Here is a 19,440-nt window from a genome sequence, read left to right as displayed (position 1 = left end):
TCACCCCCTCCGGCAGCCGTGGCTAGAGACCTAGAAGGAAACAGTAGTTAAGGGTCCCAAAGATTTGGATGGGAGTTAGGCAGGAAGTTCAATCAGCAGCTCCTGGCGTTGTGGGCAGAGGAGTGGGCTCTGGGGTTGTCCCGCCGCAGCTGACTAGAGTCCTCTCTCTCAGCGCTGGAAAGAGGGAGTACTTGAGTCTCTGGAGTCTCTGGAGTGTCCCTTACTCAGGGTGCCCGCATACCTGGCTCCCTGGCTAGGTGCAAAGACTTGGTTTGAAACCTAGGCTGCTCAGACAGTAGGATGACGAGGAGCTCTTTCTTTCAACCTGCAGTAGCGTCTGGTCGTTGGCATGGGGTTAAGATAAGCTCGCACAATTTTGTTTTGCCTTCTTGGTGGGAAGAGTAATAGCATCTGACCTGCCCAGAAGTGACCAAAGGGCCTGTCCGACCCTAAGCTGAACATTGGGTGCTCCTAGAGGCAGAGGGCACAGCCACCACGAATGACAAATCCTACAGTAGGAAGGGAACCAAGATACCAGCCCTGCAGTTCTGATTAACAACTAGACTTTATGTAAGCTTCAGGATCATCTGGCCAACTAGAATAATTTCTGGCATAGGGAGAGCCACCGGGAAATTGTTTAAAGCAAGAACAGCCAGTCAGGCGGTACCACACTCAGGATCTCACCCAAGTCTGACTCCTAGAGCACCCCCTTTAATGCAACCAGAAGCAAAACGACTAGTTGGGGTGGTTTTTGGTTTTGGTTGTTTTTCTGTTTTGTTTTGTTTTTCGTTTTTGTTTTGTTTTGTTTTGTTTTGTTCAACCAGGCAAGCACCAAGTCTACATACAATGCAGTAGTTGCAAGCCTGAGGACATTTTAGTGTCTGATTCCAATGATGTTAAAACCTTTCTCTTTCCTTAGGTCTTCATCCTGCGGTTTAACTCTACTGTGACCCATATCGTTTCTTTATTATTAAAAAGGGCAGAGAATTATAGTGAATGAAGTCCTCAATGCTCCTTTGTTGTTGTTGTTTTAGTTTTTACTGTCACTGCTGTTGTTGTTGTTGTTATTATTATTATTATTATTATTATTATTATTATTATTAGACTGCCCTACCTTAAGCCTGTACTTCTTGCCAGGAGTGAAGCCATTAAAGGCACACAGCAGGAAGCTTCCCCTATTCCCATCTCCATATCTCCCCTCCAGCCTACCCACCTTGATAGCCTTAGTCTTGGCATAATGTATGCATGCAGGTCCCTGTAGCTTCGAGATGATACCCTCCACCCCCAGTGTCCCGGTCAGAGGACAAATCAATTCTTTTTCCCAGTAAGGCCACAGAATTTCTAGAGCCTTCTCTTTGGGGAACTGGGGGAACACAATTTCTGGAAGAGTCCAAACTACCCTGGACAAAACAGAATGGTCCTGGGGGCCATTTCAGGCTTTCTCTGTACAACAGTGAAGCAACCGAGCAGGTCAAGGTGTAGCTGCCTCTTTACCATCACTGAAAACCTGTCTTCTCGGCTGCTGTGAGGGCTGTGGTCCTCTGCTACATACTACAGAAAGACATTTAAAACCATTTCCAGGAGAAGATGTCCTCCTCAAACTGCAGATGAGAGAGAGAGAGAGAGAGAGAGAGAGAGAGAGAGAGAGAGAGAGAGAGAGGAGTGAGGGAGAGAGAGAGAGAGAGAGAGAGGAGTGAGGGAGAGAGAGAGAGAGAGAGAGAGAGAGAGAGAGAGAGAGAGAGGAGGGAGGGAGGAAGGGGGAGTGAAGGAAGGAGGGAGTCAGGGAGAGGGAGGGAAGGAGGGATGGAGGGGGAGATATATTTGGAAATTTAGATTAGAAGCTTTAAACACTGCAGCAGAGGCTTTTTAAGGGGGTACTTTCTGAAAGTCATTCTTAGTCCTAGCCTAGGAGCGGGACTTTGCTGAGGTGAGCATTTGTCCTCCTATTGGCAGTGATCTCTGCCTATATCCTTCATTGCTGCCATCTTCCCTGCTTCCTTCCAAGCTAAGGACCCTGGCAAAGGCCTGTGATAACTGAGTGTCAGCTCAGAACGCTGGTCAGTTAGTTTCTCTGGAACTCTGAAGTAGCGTGTCCCAAGAGTGGGATCCTCACAGGACCTATTGGTTGTTTCTTGTGATAAGAGAAAGACAAACCTGTGTTTATATTCACACTTAAGGAATGGAAACTAACACAAATAGAGATTTTTTGATAAGGCAATGAATGATTCTTTGGAAGGAATAAAGCGAAGTGACTGGCTCCCAGATACCCTGACAATTCAATAGGACAGAAGAAAAGTGTAGAGAAAGATCACTGCAGCAGACATCTCAGCAGCCAAAACCAGGCTGGTGTCGTAATTCTCTCCAAGAAACCCACAGATCACTCCGAGTGAAGATCATCCTACTCTTCATCATTTTTTCTATTAGTGAAATTTTGGAAAACATTGAAAACACACAGGGAAGAAAAAAGTGATTGGGATTTCACAAAAACTAACTGCAGACACCTGTGTTTCTCTTTTCTCTCATTTCCCTGAAGAATGCCTGGCGCTCGCACTCTCTCTCTCTCTCTCTCTCTCTCTCTCTCTCTCTCTCTCTCTCTCTCGCTGCAAGTTTTGAATTTGAAATAATATTGACAGGTAATACTGAATTCTTGATCTTGCATCTCTTAACAAAGATTTTTCTCTTGCTTCCACCATATAAAGTCAAAGCTCTTGGAGATAATAGTTTTGTTTTTTAATTTTCCCTCTTTGATGTCACAAGTTCTAAATTCTTTAGTACATACATTTTATTCTTTAAAGTATAGAACACTTTAAGCTGATATTGTCAATGTGGGTGTTGAAGCAATGGAAAGAGAAATCTCCCTCTGTCTAGCCAGTGTTTGTGGAATCTGAGGGAAGACACAGTAGCGTGAACTCCTTGGAGTTCCATCCGTGCCCTGACGAAGACTTGCCATTATAGAAGATTGGGAGGTTAAATTAATTACCATTTTCCATTACACTGCTGGTTTCTGGAGATGGTTGCCATTTTCCTCTTAAGTGTCATTTTTTCTAGACCCAGTTAGCTGATGATACAATTAACATGGAGATAATGTAAGTCTGACAATACAAATAACACTTTCTTTCACAAAAGCTGAAAGAAAGCATGAAGTGAACCAACCAAGCTGTACCTGCCTGCCATAAACAACCCATGTAGCAGACTTTAGAAGAAGTCAAATTGACCAGTTGCACATCTGGATTGTTTTCTTCAGTGAAGTCTTGAATCAATACTTTTGCTCCGTGTTTCTATGTTCTCAGTACTGTTAGCATATCCAGTTACAAATTCTTGCCTGTAAGGAAGAGACCGTGCCTTGCTGTGTACCTTTCTAAATACATTTAAAGAATCATGTTTTCTTTTAATTTGGAATTAAGATTTTGATGATGTGCTGTGTCACTGTAATCTCCAATGGGTAATGAGTAGGCACACTTCATTCTGTACACTAATCGTCTAGGGTGAAAACCAGGGCTGCACCAGCAGTGTCAGCACCATCTCTGATCTGGCACCAGAAAGAAACATGAAAGTGTAAAATTTGTGTGTCAGTTATGGTCTTTATTCTGCCCCTGCAGAAATGGATCAGAAGAACTAGTAGCTCACTGGCTCTATCCTGCAAATATTGGAAACAGATGTATTTCTGTTCTACTATGGAGCGAGAAGGTAATATTAATAGGTGATAAATGATACATTCTAATAAAATAGTGAAATATTACAATTTTTGATATTGTAGTCTTTTGAAGATTACTTTATTAGTCTTATAACTCATAAAAGTTTTGGTAACTGAACATCAAATATGTTTAGGACCAATATTCAAATAGATCACAGATCATAAATAAAACCCAATTTCCCACAAATAATTGTTCTATCCTGTTTGCTCCAGATAGTAACAGGTTTTCTCTTCTTTCCTATGAAATGTCTGAATCCTTTTGGTTGCCTAGTAAGGTATTAAGGTAGTGTAGCTTATGAAAAACATAGTTCCTTTGGTGCAGGAGATGCAGGCTTGATCTCATCAAAGCATGTGAGAGTTTTTGTTTGTTGTTTTGAGTTTGAGTGGGTCTTATAGGGTGAACCCTGTGCCTGCATTCCTCCATTGCTGCCCCTTCCTCAGTCTCCCTGGAGAATTTGTTTTGGAGGCAGAGCAGAATAATGCTTTAATCCTGAGCTGTGTTCAGGTGCACGTGGTTGGATTTTGGTGCCCAGAAAATGCACATGCTCTGCTGCACACAGTGCAGGACCCAGACAGAGGCAACAGCCTAGCCAGGGACAAAGCCCTCAGCTGTCCCTGGATCACAGTGTAAATTACTGCCCTAAAATGCATGTACAAGGCTTCAGGTGGTCTCAGCAGTCTGGGGATGTGAAAGGACCAAAGCACTTCTAACTCGGAGCATCTCTGTTTATGGAAATTCACAGTTTAGTAAATGGTAGTTGAGTTCCTCAACTCAATAGAGAATGAAACATAATTGTTTCAATAATTAAGTCTAAAGATAGAACTCAATAAAATAAACATCATATTATGGAATAGCTCAAAGTATGTCACTAGCATCCAAAATGCCATGACATTAGCCCCATCCTTGGTCCTTTTCTACTTTCTTGTAAGTTACATTCCAAATCATAATCATTCTTTACTTTCAGAGGAAATGTTCACATTATGAAACTGAAATCTGTATCTGTGTCCTTTCAGAGGTTAGGAGAGAAGAAAAGAGGAGAGAGAGCGAGAGAGAGCGAGAGAGCGAGAGAGAGAGAGAGAGAGAGAGCGCACATGTGCAGGAAAGGGAAGGGAAACCCTGTAAAATTCTGCCTTGCTATAAACTGCATTGCTGAAAGGTTTAATACTTAAAGTCAAAAGACATTTTCCTGACTACTTTAGTTTTTGTCATTCATCTGGGAGAAAATCCAGGTGGCAAATTTAATGTAACTCTATAAATTTTCCAGCCTCATATGGTTTAACACAAGCATCTCTGAGTGGAACAGCTACTTTTCGATGCAAGTGCAAATCCATTTTTCTTAACAGAGGCTATTAGCATCCATTTATGTATTTGTTAGTTCAGAACCTTAATGTGGGGAGACCATTGATTGATCAAAGAAGAGAATGAAATGGATTAATAATAACTAAGAACAGAGTTCTCTGGTGGTGAGTGAAGCTCTTCATGGCTCCCTGCCTCCTTATCTCTGAAGCACTACTTAAAGTTGCTCAAGAGCTTGCTCAACTCGTGATATTGCTATAGTTAAGAAGGAATCCAACAGTCTTGGAAAAAGAAACCTCTTTTAAATGGTAGATTCTAATATTTAAGGAAATTAATTAATCATTTTCAATTAGCCTAAGAGGAAAATATTCTAACTATGCTGATATATTCTGGGGAATTTTTTTAGGCTTTCCATGTGGGGACTGCTAGGAAATACTCTTAATAATTACATTAACTTCTTCTGATTCAATTTGAGTGAATTTTCAAAGACATTCTGCAGAACACACAAAGAATCCACCTTAAAAAAAATCCCAGAAACAAAATGCTCATACTGCAGTTAATATTATTATTTTTCCACAAGAGATGTGATGAAACCAGGCCTCAGAACATTTTTTAATGTTGATAGAGCAGGTTTGAAAAAACTCATCATATAAATCAAACTGTTCTGGGGGCAAACCCGTGTTGTTTTTAAACCGCAGAGTGGGTCCGTGGGTGTGGTTATTGTGCACCGGGTTGAATGGTGAATGTATAGATTAAAATGCATTTTGCCACACTGGTTTCCAGAGGATTGTTTTGGCCTGATGTTCGAAACCATGAGCCAAAACTTTGGTCAGTATTTTGACAACAGAGCCAGGAAAAACAAAAAAAGGCTTAGCCTGTGAAAAAGGCAAAGAAGATATAGTGAAGGAAAACAGTAGTCCCCTGCCACCGCCTTACTCGATCCATATGTGAGCTTAAATACAGGAAATACCCACCATTCACCGCAATCAAGCCAGAGGGCTGTGCATCAGAAAGTGCCTTGTGGAACTAATTGGGCTCTATTAAGATTGTCATTGACATGGGAAAGCATTTTGAAATTTTAAATCAGAACATGTAATGTACATAGAACAAGATAACAACCACATTGTTGATTCGGGACTACAAATATAGGCAAAATACCCATGTGGACATGCAAGGTTTTCATGCTAGATTCCTTAGACACTGTATTAATTATTGTTCGGGACATGTTTATCTTCCTTTGCTGATAATGTTTGCTTTCAACCCACAGTGTTTCCAGAGCAGGCCGATCTCACTGAGTGTATTCTGGCACCAACTCACAGGCAGAGAAAACTCTAAGCACTGCCAACTTAAAATGATAATCAACAAAGTTCATGGTACTTGCCACAAAAATCAAAGTTTAAAAAAAATAGTTCAGAATGGTGGGCCTTCAAGAGAGTTTTTTTATGATATTAGACTCATATTTAGTGTAATATTAATGCATAAATATCTTGAAGTTTGCCAACACACTTTTGGGCGAGGGTGTGCTTCCCAGCTTCCATAACAGATATCTTCAAAGATCAGCTGAACACGGCTTGTGCTGGAGTGTTCCTTCTCTTGTGACGACGTCCAGAGTCTGCCTCACAGTCTTATGTGCTTAGTTTTGACAACCACCTCCGTGTCATGGTTGTCAGTCACATTTGTTTTAGAGATAAGATTAGCTTGTTGCTAATATTCTTGAGCCTAAAACCTGTATTTGGTTTGCTTTTCCCCAAACACGATTTCCCCTGATTACAGGGAACATGCTGTATTTCGTCTACCTGAGATTTTTTTCGGAGGCATCGCATTGTGTAGTCATTTGATTCAAGGTTTTCTTTTTTCTTCTTTTTGTATGAAATGGAACAGTGAACAGGCTTTCTATGTACAGTCGAAGATAGCTGATAAATATATGCAGGTTGAAGCCCTACTGTGTATCTCATCTGAAGGTGAGAGCAGTTCTTAGTAGTAATTGTCTATTTTGTTGGTTTCAAAATGTGTGTGTGTGTGTGTGTGTGTGTGTGTGTGTGTGTGTGGTGTGTGTGTGTGTGTATGGGGTGTGTGTGTGTGTTTGGGGTGTGTGTGTGCATGTGTATGGTGTGTGTGTGTGTGTGTGTGTGTGTGTGTGTGTGTGTGTGTGATGGGTCACTTCTAGTATAGTTCAGCAAGTCTCTAATTTCAAAGACAAAATGATTGTAACTGGGGGAGGGAGGGTATGGAATTTGTGTCTGTTGAACTTAGATTTACCATGAAGATATTACCACAATGGGTAAGCAAAAAATCATTCTAAGCTTTGGTGTGTAAGTTTGTATGCTTAAAGATTCACAATTTTAGCAACATAAGAACTTCAGTGTGAGATCAGGGAGGTGGCCCAGTGGGTAACTGCACTTGGTGCCAACCAAGCCTAGAGAGCTAAGTTCTATACTGAGATGCACATGGTAGAAGAAACCAATCACTGCAAGCTGCCCTTTGACCTCCACACAGGGCCACGGCATATGAGTGCACACGCGTGTACAAACAAATTAAGTAAACACAAATGTAATAAAAATTTTAAAAATCCATGTTTTTATCAGATTTTCAAGTTCTTTGCATAGATTCTGAGGGTGAAAATTTGTCATAGGAAGAATCTAATTTTACTCCCAAGAGAAGCTTAGGTGTTTTGGTCAATTGTGCCATTATTTTCTGAAGAAATTGAGTCATAATAGAGAAATCACTGGTAAGACAAAGCTAGAAATCAGTGGCAACATTAAAATGGCCGCTCTCTCACACCACTCTTGAAAATAATGAAAACACTCCTTAAGCTGATTCCAGAGGCTCAAAATCTCCATCTCATTTCTATCTCCCAGCCCTGTAAGGACATTGTTTAAAGAGATGAAGAGTAGATGGAAAGTGGCTTCGAAAAGCTAGGTCAGGGTGACATTGGGCTGACCTCCCTGGTGACAATGTTTTCACTCAAGTAGATCAAGTAGGTACACCAGAGAGTTATGGAGGACAACTATCAGAAGGTCTCATTGAGACATCAAGAGCAGGTCTTCATACTTATTTGCATCAGGGTCTATGTAACCTTGGCTAGCTTAGAACTTCCTTGCAGACCAGGTTGGTCTCAGACTCGGAGATCTGCATGCCTGATGGATTAAATGTCAATGCAACATTAAATGTATGGCCTTTCATAATTATTTTTGAATAGACACGTTACAAAGATTTTTGCTTTGAGCCATATGGGAAATGTCTTTCTTTCAATGGGAAGAAAAAAATGCTAGGTAATATAAATGGAGAAATGAAGCAAATTAGTTATTAAAATGCATCAATGGGGGCTAGAATTAAGGTGGAAACAGTTGTGGGCAAAAGAGCTTTGTTTTGAACTGAAAACCCCGATCTTGTATGAAGCTCTTCATTTTTCTATCTGGAAAATGGATGTGGTATAAACTCAGGTCTTTGAACACCAATGGTGGCTCTCTAGCCTACACTGGTTGGTGCCTGCTGTAGGTAGATACACTGGAAATAGACCGATTGCCTCTTAATCGTGGCTCAAGACAAGAAAAATCATTCACCTCTTTGACCTTTGTACCCTCATTTGTCTGATGGCTGAAGACCACACCTTATAATGTGAGAATTAAATTAGGTAATGTAAGCCAAGCACCTAATATTAATCTCTGCACAGAGGAATTCTTCAATAACTGGGCATTCAGGAAAGACTAAAACAGGAGCAGCAGTTTCTCTGCTCTTTCTGCTTGCTCTCTTAAAAATAGCACAAAATAAAAAATGTTCACGTGATAGAAACTTGTGCCTTCATTTCATCTTTCCTCTCAACAGGCTGCAAGTTTTCATTTATTTATCATGTATCCCAAGTTGGTCTTGAACTCTTGATGTTGATCCTCCTGCTTCTATTTCTGAAGGCTGAGATTATGAGTGTGCACCACCAAACTCTACTAAATTTTCATTTAATCTTAACTTCCTTTATCTATAAGACAGGTTTATATCTATATTTAACTTTATACTGGTAAATTTTAAAGACAGTTTTAGAGTATCTTTAAATGTAATTAAATTCCTCAAAATAACAGCCCTGTAGTATAGGATATAAGAATTATTAATGAGCAAACATTTAGTAATACGTAAACTATCATTTTGTTAGGTAAGGTCTTAATGTCAAAAATTTAAGGCGTGATCCTTAACTTCAAAAAGTTGGCAAAATGACCTCATTGCCTTGTAGAGGATGGCAGTATATTCAAACAGATTTAATTCTAAAAAGTAACTTTGAGACCAGCCTTTCATTTAAAACCAATTGTGCATGCATATAATGCATATAAATTTCATTCAACAACTTATAAATGCCAGAGGGTAAAACATGTGAAAGATAATATAAAATAATGCTTCTATCTTTAAGAGAAGCCTGTCGGTTGGGAATGCTTGTCCGGATGACAAGAACACTGTAAGGCACCAAGAAAAGATCAAGGCCTTTTGGACAGTACCTCTGTTCTTTATACTCTGACCTTTGCTATGGCACACTTGGGGTGATCTTGACGAAGAATCACCCCTGAGGGTACAATGAAATTTACTTGTTAAACCCTTTAAGTGTTTTTTCAGGAGAGCACGCATTACATGCTGCTGTCTTTCTGCCATGGAATCAAAGCTTTTACTGATTCTGCAGATAAATATCATATATCAGCACTCATGAAAAAGCCTGCTCGGAGCCCAAGTTCCCATTAATCAATGTTGCCTTTGTTTTCAAATAATCAATTAAAATGTAACCCAAGAGAACCTACCGAGAAGCCACGGTTAAGCTATGGAAGGCAATATTATGGAATAAGCAAGTTGTGGAACTTGAATATTATAAACTACTAAATTTGTATTTGTTTTTAATGCAGGTTTTAATTTTTAATTTTTATTTTTTTGAACTATAAACTGTGTTCTGTTTTGAAGTTCACTTATCTCTAAGACATCATCATATATTTTATTTTCTAAGAAAAGATACTTTAAAAAAAGGGTTATACTCAGGAAGAAGCAGCCAGAGAGACGGCGCTGCTGCAGTGAGCTGGACACTGCTCCTGCAGAGAACCTGAGCTTGCTTCTCAGTGCCCGTGCCCAGTGGAACCCAACGACCTACACATCTAGCTCCAAAGGATGTGATGCTCCCCTCTTCATTTGACAAAACCGTGCACAGATTCATGCATACACATAACCCAAGATAAAATTCACCAAGACATCAAGAAAAACAGAGGAAGAAAAGATAGATATTGGAACAAGGAAATGAAGAGATGGAACCAAAGGTTTCACAAAACTGGTCAAAGCCATAGACTTATTTATAAATTGTATAATGGCACATGGGCCTCGGGTCTGGAAATCTGGGTAATTAACAGGATATAGGATAAGGTAGAAAAGTTGGAGTGAGGGAGCAGGGGAATAAGGAATTCGGACTTACACTTGTCATTCACAGGAGACGTTATCAGATACTCTAGGAGAAGTGCTGTGTGGTTAACTTGGCTCACGATTGATAGGTCAAGTCATGGTAAGTAGCCACCTTTGCTCTTTCTAAGATGACCTCCTGAAGTGGCAAGACTGCTCAAGTACTAATGGCATTTTGAATGTGTACATAATGCTATTTTGAAAAGGTTTACTACATTTATTTATTATTTAGGGGTGTGTGTATGCAGTTAGGCATGTGTGTGTGTGTGCGTGTGTGTGCACATGTTAGTGCGTGTGTGTGCACATGTTAGTGTTAGACTCTGTGATAGGTACCTTTTCCTACTGAGCCATAGCATCAGCTTCATAATGCTTTTCGAAATTAAACTAGCCAAAATATAAGGATTTGAGAGAATCAGGAAAGGTATGGAACATTAATGTCTCCATGGTTTCCGACTTAGGACTTGACATAATAGTTGACAATAAAGATGTGGGTATCATCTCTTTTGAACCGGTGGGAGATCATTTTAGGAGTAAGGATAAAGATTTGTGAAGATTTAATTATTTCCATACTAAAATGCACAATGTACTTCAAGGAATGATTTGAGCATAGGGCTTGGCAAGCAGCAGCAAGCTGAAGGAGGTAAAATCCAGGAGCTGGCACGTGTCGGAAGCAAGGTAAGAAATGTTTGGCCATCAATAGCAGATGTTACTGAAAGGCCAAGTTGAGTACTAGTAATTGACCATTGGATCCACCAGTCCAGGAGCCAGCAAGAACCTTGAGAGGAGATGGCAGGGTGGAAGGACAGGGGTAAACTTGTGATTTCACGACTTTCAGGAGGCCATCCCAACTAATTTTTATACTAAGACAGCTCAAAAATATGAACAGAATATATTTGATTTTCTAGAAGCAACAATAGCCACTGGAATGTTGGGTGAGTTCAGAGATATGAACAGAGGCACGAGTCTGGAAAAGAACCTTTAAAATGTTTCTACTTGTGATCCCTCCCATCTGAGAATTTTTTATGTAACCCCAGGATGTATGTATATAAAAGAAACATTTACAGAAAATAAATTGTGAAATGATTACTTTAAAATATTTTAATAAATATATAGACATGCACATAAACAACACACACACACACACACACACAAGGGAATTTATTGGCATGAGTTACAGGCTGCAGTTCAACTAATCCAACAATTGCTACTTGTTAAGGGAGAGCCCAAGAATCAGGTCCACAAAGCTGTCATCTACACAGATCGGAATCTTCCCTCCAGTGCCAGGGAAGGAATGTGCTCAGGGTCTCACTCTACAGCGCTAACTGGCCTGAATCTGGCTATACAGATCATGTTAGCCTTGAGCTCACAGCAATCCACCTGCCTCCACCTTTTGAGTGCTAGAATAAAAGAAGTGGACCACATGTCCAGACAAATAGATTTTACCATTTATTAATGATAAAGGACAATTTGCATATTATTGTTGAGGTAGATATGTTTTTTTGTTCTAGCACAATATAATCCAAATGTTTATTTAATTCTTCTATGCTGAGAAATGATGGCAGAGAACTGTTAAATGTTTTTATTTTCTATAAAGTATTATGCTTCCATAAGAGCAGAATATTTTGCATGCACAGTAAGAAGACTGCAGGATAGTCTCAAGCCGGAGTCCAGTGGTCACGGGTAATGTCTGTTGGTATTGCATAACCTCCAGGTATGCAATATGCTGGGTGCACACATTACGTGTTCAGAACCACCGTTGTACAATCACAGAGTATGACACAGACAATCCTGAGGGCAGAAACACCTCCAATCATTACTCGTTTGTTTTAAAATTTATTTTTTGTCTACATATTCAGAAAGTCTCCACTGTTGCCTAATTGTTTTATGGCCCTATATTTAGTTGCACAGTCCCTTATGGGGTCATGATCCAACATTTAAGAAGCTTTGGAATAGAGAAAGGAGACTCGGGGCTCTGAGTGTATTCGTCGATAGCAAACGTGTGCTCAGGAAGAATAGAAGTGATTCTAGCAGATTCAGAGATCTTGGAAGGCAACTCAGGTAAGTGTCCTGAAGGTTTACAGATGAAAAAGGAAAGGAGGACAGGGTAGGGAGGGAGATAGCTGGTCAGCAAAGCATTTGCTAAACAAACCCAAGGATTTGAGTTTGAGCTCCAGAATCCACAGAAAAAAACTCGATGCAGCAGCTTGCATGTACAATCCGTGCACTGGGCGGTGTGACAGCGACGATGCCTTGGGTTTGCTGGTTGGCTGATCTAAGCTAATCAATTAGTGTGTTCCAAGTCCAGTGAGAGGTCCTGTCTTTAAAAGGAAGGTGGAAAGTCCCTTTAAAAAGATGATGACGACCACCATGGCAAGCTTGTGGTCTTTGATACCAGTGAAAACATGCGCATGCAACCTGCATGCAAGTGTGCACATGAGCACAAAAGACACAAAAGGAAGAAAAGAAGCAGAAACCCAATGAACTTAGCTCAGACAGTGTTTATTCATCTTGCTTAAAACTGGAAATTAGATTGAAATAAACTGGCTTTGTTATTTTCCTTGTGTTTTTGATATTAGGAAAAAATCCTTTCACTTGTATAAATACGTAGATTTGATAAAAGTAAATTATATAACATATGGTTTTCTTGACCACAGTAGGATTGGATAAATGCCCAAAGGATTGTAAGTCATGATACCACAGAAATGGTTGTGTATATGTGACCTTTAACGTTTTAAAATTTATAACGGTTTTTTCTCACATGATGTTGGTCTTATTCCAGTGAAGGTTTCAAATGTACTTGGAGAGACTAAATATGCTAAGGACATGTGGGCACTCTATAGACAGTGTTTATCTAGGGGTTGTTCAAGTCTCCTATGATCTTACTCATTTTATCCAAGCTACTTCTACCAAATACCCCTGACTAAAAGATGATTGAAAATTATTTTTCTCGTTATGTATTTCAGTTTTAGTTTCTTATATTTTGAACCTCTCTTATTAAGCTTATAATTGTTCTACAATTGGCAAGGTATCTGCTTAGAATTACAAAATTATCAATTTTTTCTAGTAATGCTTCTCTTACACCTCATCTTTCTGATATTAGTATATAGAACCTAGACTTCTGCTCATTCATTTTGCATTGCTCAGTTTTCCATGTCTTGAATTATTATTTATAGAGTTGTTTCTTGTAGGTAGTAGATTGCTGTGTTTTGCTTTTGAACTCAACATCGTGTACTTTTTAGTTAAAGTGTTTAGGCCATTTACATTTGGTACTATTAATAATGTGGTTTGCTTTAAATCTACCGTCTTATTATTTTACTTATTTATTTTATCTTGTCTTGAATAGGACAAACAAAATGAGACTGCCTTCAAGACGCAGTTAAATAGAAAAATGTAGGGTTCTTTTCCAATAAATGTTAGTGTTTAATGACATCACAGCATTAAACAGAAGCTGGGCCCCTTAAAGCCACTGCATATGTCAGCTTCCAGCTCAAATGCCTATGAAACTGGTTCTGTACCTCTGCTGTCACTTTCCTCTGTTGTCCTTTTCTATCCTTTTGGATTATTTTAAAATTCATTTTCATCCCCTTTTGCTGTTGATCTACTAAATTTAGCTCTTTGTACTGTTATTCTACTGATTGCTAGAAAACATACATATATACATATATGTATTTGTACATACTCTATAGCGATGTGCACGTGTGTGTGTGTGTGTGTGTGTGTGTGCCTTTAGACATCTTTATTCTTCTTTATCTTCTGTTGTGCCTTTGCATTTCAGACATTTTCTTTATCATTCAAATCACAAAATGATTTTGAAGAGTCAGCACACTTCGTTCAGATTACATACTTTATTCTATGTTTCTGTTAAGTTTTAACCACTTGTAGGTTAAAGAGAATTGGCTGTTACTGTCCCAGTATTTTTTCCTTTTATTCTCCTTTTTTTCTTATTCAGTAATTCCAAGCACATGTGTCTTTGCTTTGTCAAAGCCCATGCACTGCATGTTCATCATTGGTCCTTTGTCTGCCAATTGCCCTTTGGCTCCAGTTTTGTTTCAATAGTTTTTTGCTTTTAGGTCTTCAGACTGGTCAGTGTTTTCTCTATAATGATCAACCCACAAATAGTCTGACCTACTGTGTGTTTGTCTCACTACAACTCTGATTTTCATGTCAAGAAATTTATGTCACATTTATTGTTATTTATCTGTTTTGCACTGCTAATAACTGAACCCAGGACATTGTACATGTTACTCAAGTGTTCTCCAGTCCAAGAACCATTTTTCAAATATAAAATTTTATTCATTCTTTGAGAGTCTCACACAGGCATACTGTGTATTTTGATCATATTCAGCTTTCACTTCTCCTTCTCAATCCTCCTATATCTTTTGTCTCTACCCACTGACTTCCAACTTTATAGCCTTTCATTTTATTACTTAATTCATATATGGTCTCTCTATGTAGACAAGTTCCAAACTCACAGAGACCCACCTGCCTTCCAATGCTGGGATTAAAAGTGTGTGTCATCATATCTGGCTATCATTTGTGTTGTATTAGTGGACTCACTGAGTCCAGTTTGTGTTGTCCATATATGCATGGTGCTAGGACCATCAACTGGGGCATGGCCCCACAGGGGGCCATACCTATAAAGACAACTGACTGTCTTTAGCTTAGCAGCCATGAAGGGTCAATAGTTCCTTAGTAAGGAGATTCCTCACCTTCATATCTTAAGCACAATCATTTCTCTAAGCCTAGAAGTGCTCAAAGCTAAGATAATTTTCTGTCAGTTCTATGAATTGTGCTACATCGTGTTTTATGTTAAATTTGCCCAGGTAAATTTTCACTTCATCACAGCTTCAGGCTTCCTGTTGATTTGTAGGTATGCAAGCCTTTTATTTGATACCAACCACTGCTACTTTCCTTTTCAATTGCTTGGTATTTTGTATTTCTATGTCTTCTAAACTTTATTCTTGGAGTTAGTTGTTTGGAACCAGTTGGGCCTGCTTAGGTCTTCTTTCTTGGTTAACTGTTCTCTGCTAATTTAATTGCTAATGCTTTCATCCTGGATGCTTTCACTTTGGCCTTTGGGAACAGGGTGCTGTTCCTGTGCCTGGAGCTTCAGAAGAGCTATGCTAATATTTGGGTGGTTCTTCCTATGCACTTTTCCCAAGTGCATATGCTTATCCCTACTCCAGAGTGCCAGAGGGAAGCCATTCCCAAACCTCTAGAATTCCTTCCCTAAGGAACTCTGTTCTTTAGAATTCTGTTTTATAGAATCTGTTGTTTGTGTTTCCTCTGGCAGCCTCACAACTCAGGAATACACCTGCCTCTACCTGAATTCATCTTCCCCGAATCACAGCAGAAACCTTTCCTATTCAGTAGAAGAACCATGATTTTACCTCAGTGGGGTTTTGTCCCTCAGAGATCTCTGTCATGTTTGAGCGTGTGCAAGTTTTTCCCCCACGTCTGTTGTTTATTTTCTTTTTAGGCTTTTCCTTAGATGAGAGATTAAATCTGATTCCTGTTACTTAATTTTGTCTATGGGCAGAATTAACCTTGCATTTTAATGAGTCAAGACTATATTTTATAACCTCTGGGATGATAAATAACAAAATACCATTTCATTTAAAAACCAATAAAGATGTGGAAGAAGAGAAACAGCCTGAAATATGGCAAGAATGAAGTGAAAACCTGTAAAGAAAGTCATAGTGAATTGGGGATTTAAACTCCAATACATTTGTAATTAAAAATTAAGGATAGTTTATTATGTAATTAAAAGGCAAATGTAACACTGGATTAAGCATAAACCAAACCATATGCTGTTTTTAAGAGTAATAAAGAATACTTAAAAATACAAAATCGTTGAAAGTCAAATAATATAATAAAGATATGCTCTGCTGTGGTTAATCACCATTACTAACTAGATTTTGAATCACCTAAGCGCCACCTCTGTGCATGTATGCAAACTCATTTTCAGAGAGGTTTGACTGTGGAGAGAGAAGCTCACCTCAAATGTGGATTGCATCACACCATTGCCTGAGGTCCTAGACTTAATAAGTAGGAGGCAACCAGTTGATCGTATTCCTAGCCTTCTACCTTCAGTCTGTAGATCCAGTGGATCAGCTGCTTCACAGTGGGGCTGGCTTGCCCAAGGTCTCTTGCTGATGCGCCTTCCTTGGTGTTATGGACTGTTTCTTCAACCCATGAGCAAAAATAATGCCCCATTCAGCTGCTTTTGTCAGAGTAATTGAAACAGTAATAAATGTGGAAAATTGGTACCAAGAAGAGAGGCACTGCTATAATAACCCAGACCATGTGGGCCTAGGCTGTTGTAACTGCTTTGTGGGAAAAATGTGAAAGATTCTAAGACCGTAGGCTAGAAAAGCTAGAATGTTGTAGGGCATTCTAATGGGAGACGAGGATTGGAGGGCAAAGATAATGGGATGCCAGACAGTAGAGTGTGCAAATGAAGTTGGGGAGAATAGCACAGATTCTTGACAGGTACTGTTGGAGAAGCCTTACATGTTCTGGCAAAGAATCTGGCTGCATCACATTTATGTCTCGATAACCAAAGAAAGGCTGACTTTAAAAGCAATGAAAGAATGTTTGATGGAAAGGATTGGAAGGCAGTATAATAGTCTGTGTCATGGTAACTGCTCACTGCCTTGTAGGGGTTTAGAGAAAAGAGAGCAACAAGTGGAGCAGGAAAACATGAATGTATATTGTTTGGTAATGAAAGAAGAACAAGAGAGTTTACAGTTACAGACGAAAAGGCTACAATGTGTCTGTAAAGTTAAAGAGCTCACTGTGATTAAGAGGAAATCTCTTACTTTGCACTAAGAAAAATATGAAAGTTTCCTTAAAGGTAAAATCCTACTCATTGAAGGCTCTAGCTTACAAAACATAAAAAAAAAATAAAAATAAAAAATACAAACTTGTTTGAGAAAGGCTTGCTTGAGGATTCCACTGAAGGGGTTCACTTCTTGAAAACTACCATGTAGAGAATTGTTTTCCCAGGCAGAGATGCCAAGGAGTGCAGAAGTCACTGTAGCTGTGGAGGAAGGGAGCCAGATCATATCTTGAGTTGGCAACAGACATGTGAACTGCCACTCACATAGCTACTTTTCAGGCATGTAAAATGCAAGAGTGATGGGAGTATGAAGGTTTGCACCTTGGTTCTAGAAAGCGACTGAGACTAGGAAATGTTTGCTAGGGTCAAATTTCCCTCAAGAAGCCCCTGAGAAGTCATTTCATAAAGCTGGGAAGGTGAAATCTAAATTATAATGGAGACCCCAAGATATTGAATTTAATAGGGTCATGAGACACTACTGAAGAAGTCTTCAAACACAGAGGTTACATGTGTGGTAGGTGGCAGAATTGGAGGAATGAAGCTATCAAAAGCATCAGATAATGCCATCACAAGCCTCAGATGTGGGGCCCAAAATTATTGGCAAATCAATTTTGTCATCTTGAAACTTGGATTATAACTGAGAAAAATTCCCCAAGTTCCTGGAACTAGATGGATCATTGGCAATGTCTACTACATGTATGGTTATGAACATTAACTCCTTCCTTAATTTTTGCAAGGCCTACTTAATTCCAATATTCAAATCTGATAAATATATTAGAGGGGAGAAAAACATTTAGCTATTACTCCCGATGTTAGAGTTAAAAATCTAAATAGAATATCTATAAGAAGAATCTAGTTAGAAGGCACATCAAAACAGCTGAAATCATTCCAGCTGTGCATGATTTGGGAACATGTACCAGTAATTTTGCCTAACTGATGAATGAAGAAAAAGTACCATATGATAAATTTAGTAATAGAAAGTGCACTTAAACAGCATTAACTTTTGAGAAATAGTCTAAGCAAATTGGGAATTGAAAAGAATTCCATTTTCTACAAAGCATCTGTAGCTAATACACTGTGGGTAGTATGGGTTGACAAATGATATGGTTGTCAAAGAAGGTGAGCCAAACTCAGAAGGCAGCATGGAGCCTGGCTCAAGGAAGGCAATGCCATGCTCCACTTAGAGCAGACAGTACCTTGCATATTATGCTGGTCTAGGAGGCATCTCTTATTACAAGAAGACTAGATAACTAGAATAGAGCTCTCAAAGAATGGTGAATTAAGCTACTAAGGAGAGTAGAAGGCTCAAGTAGACAACATGTATTGGGAAGAAGGGACTAAACTCATTTTAGGTAAGAATCTAACTAGAAGCTTTTAAATCTGCTGAAAAGAACTCACAATTCAGACTCTCTGAAAACAAGAACCATCAGAGAACCATTGAAGTTCTCTGATGCTGTCACTACATTTAAGAGGCTGTCTAGGCACTGAGCAGAGCTATTGTAGGAAAGGTTGGAATACAAATAAATAAGTCCTAAGATGACTGCCAGCCCCAAGATTATAGATTTGAACAACTGTAGGTGGGAACTTGGATGCTTTTTTTATAAGGAGACATTGTGAGTCTATACGGAAATATTAAAACAGCTAATACTATTGAGTTCCAGAGTAACAATGAATGCTAAGTGCTTCACACCCGCCTCCCCATGATTGTTGTAAGTTACTGAGCATTTCTATAAGCCTCAGGTAACTCATTGTAGCATTGTTTGTGGTCCTTAAGTACCCCTTAGCTAGCCTTCCAGTTTTTGCCTGTGCCCAGAGCTGACCTGGTCCCACAGCTCTCTGTATTCAAATCCCATGTAGAGGAGATCTGGACTCTCAGAAGTGCAGAAAATGCTGAGAGCTTACAGGAGACTACTAATTCTGCTCACATTCCTGGCCCAAGAGGATCCTGCCTAGAGCCCTTTGGACAGAGGAACCTAGGGGCAGACAGGAAAAGGATCCTTCCAGTTTCTGCCTGCCCCCCCAGAGCTGAAAGCCAGTTGCAAGGAGTGCTAACACAACTGAGAACAGAGGTAAGACAACAACTTCTGTTCTGAGGGACCCTCCTGGAGCCCTCAAGACACATGAACCCAGGAGCAGTCTGGAACAGGACTCTTCTGGTTTCTGCCTATGCCCAGAGTTGACCCACTCCTACAG

Source organism: Rattus norvegicus, chromosome 5, assembly GCF_036323735.1.
Source record: "Rattus norvegicus strain BN/NHsdMcwi chromosome 5, GRCr8, whole genome shotgun sequence".
Classification (NCBI taxonomy): Eukaryota; Metazoa; Chordata; class Mammalia; order Rodentia; family Muridae; genus Rattus; species Rattus norvegicus.
Note: the sequence above shows the minus strand (reverse complement) of the source record.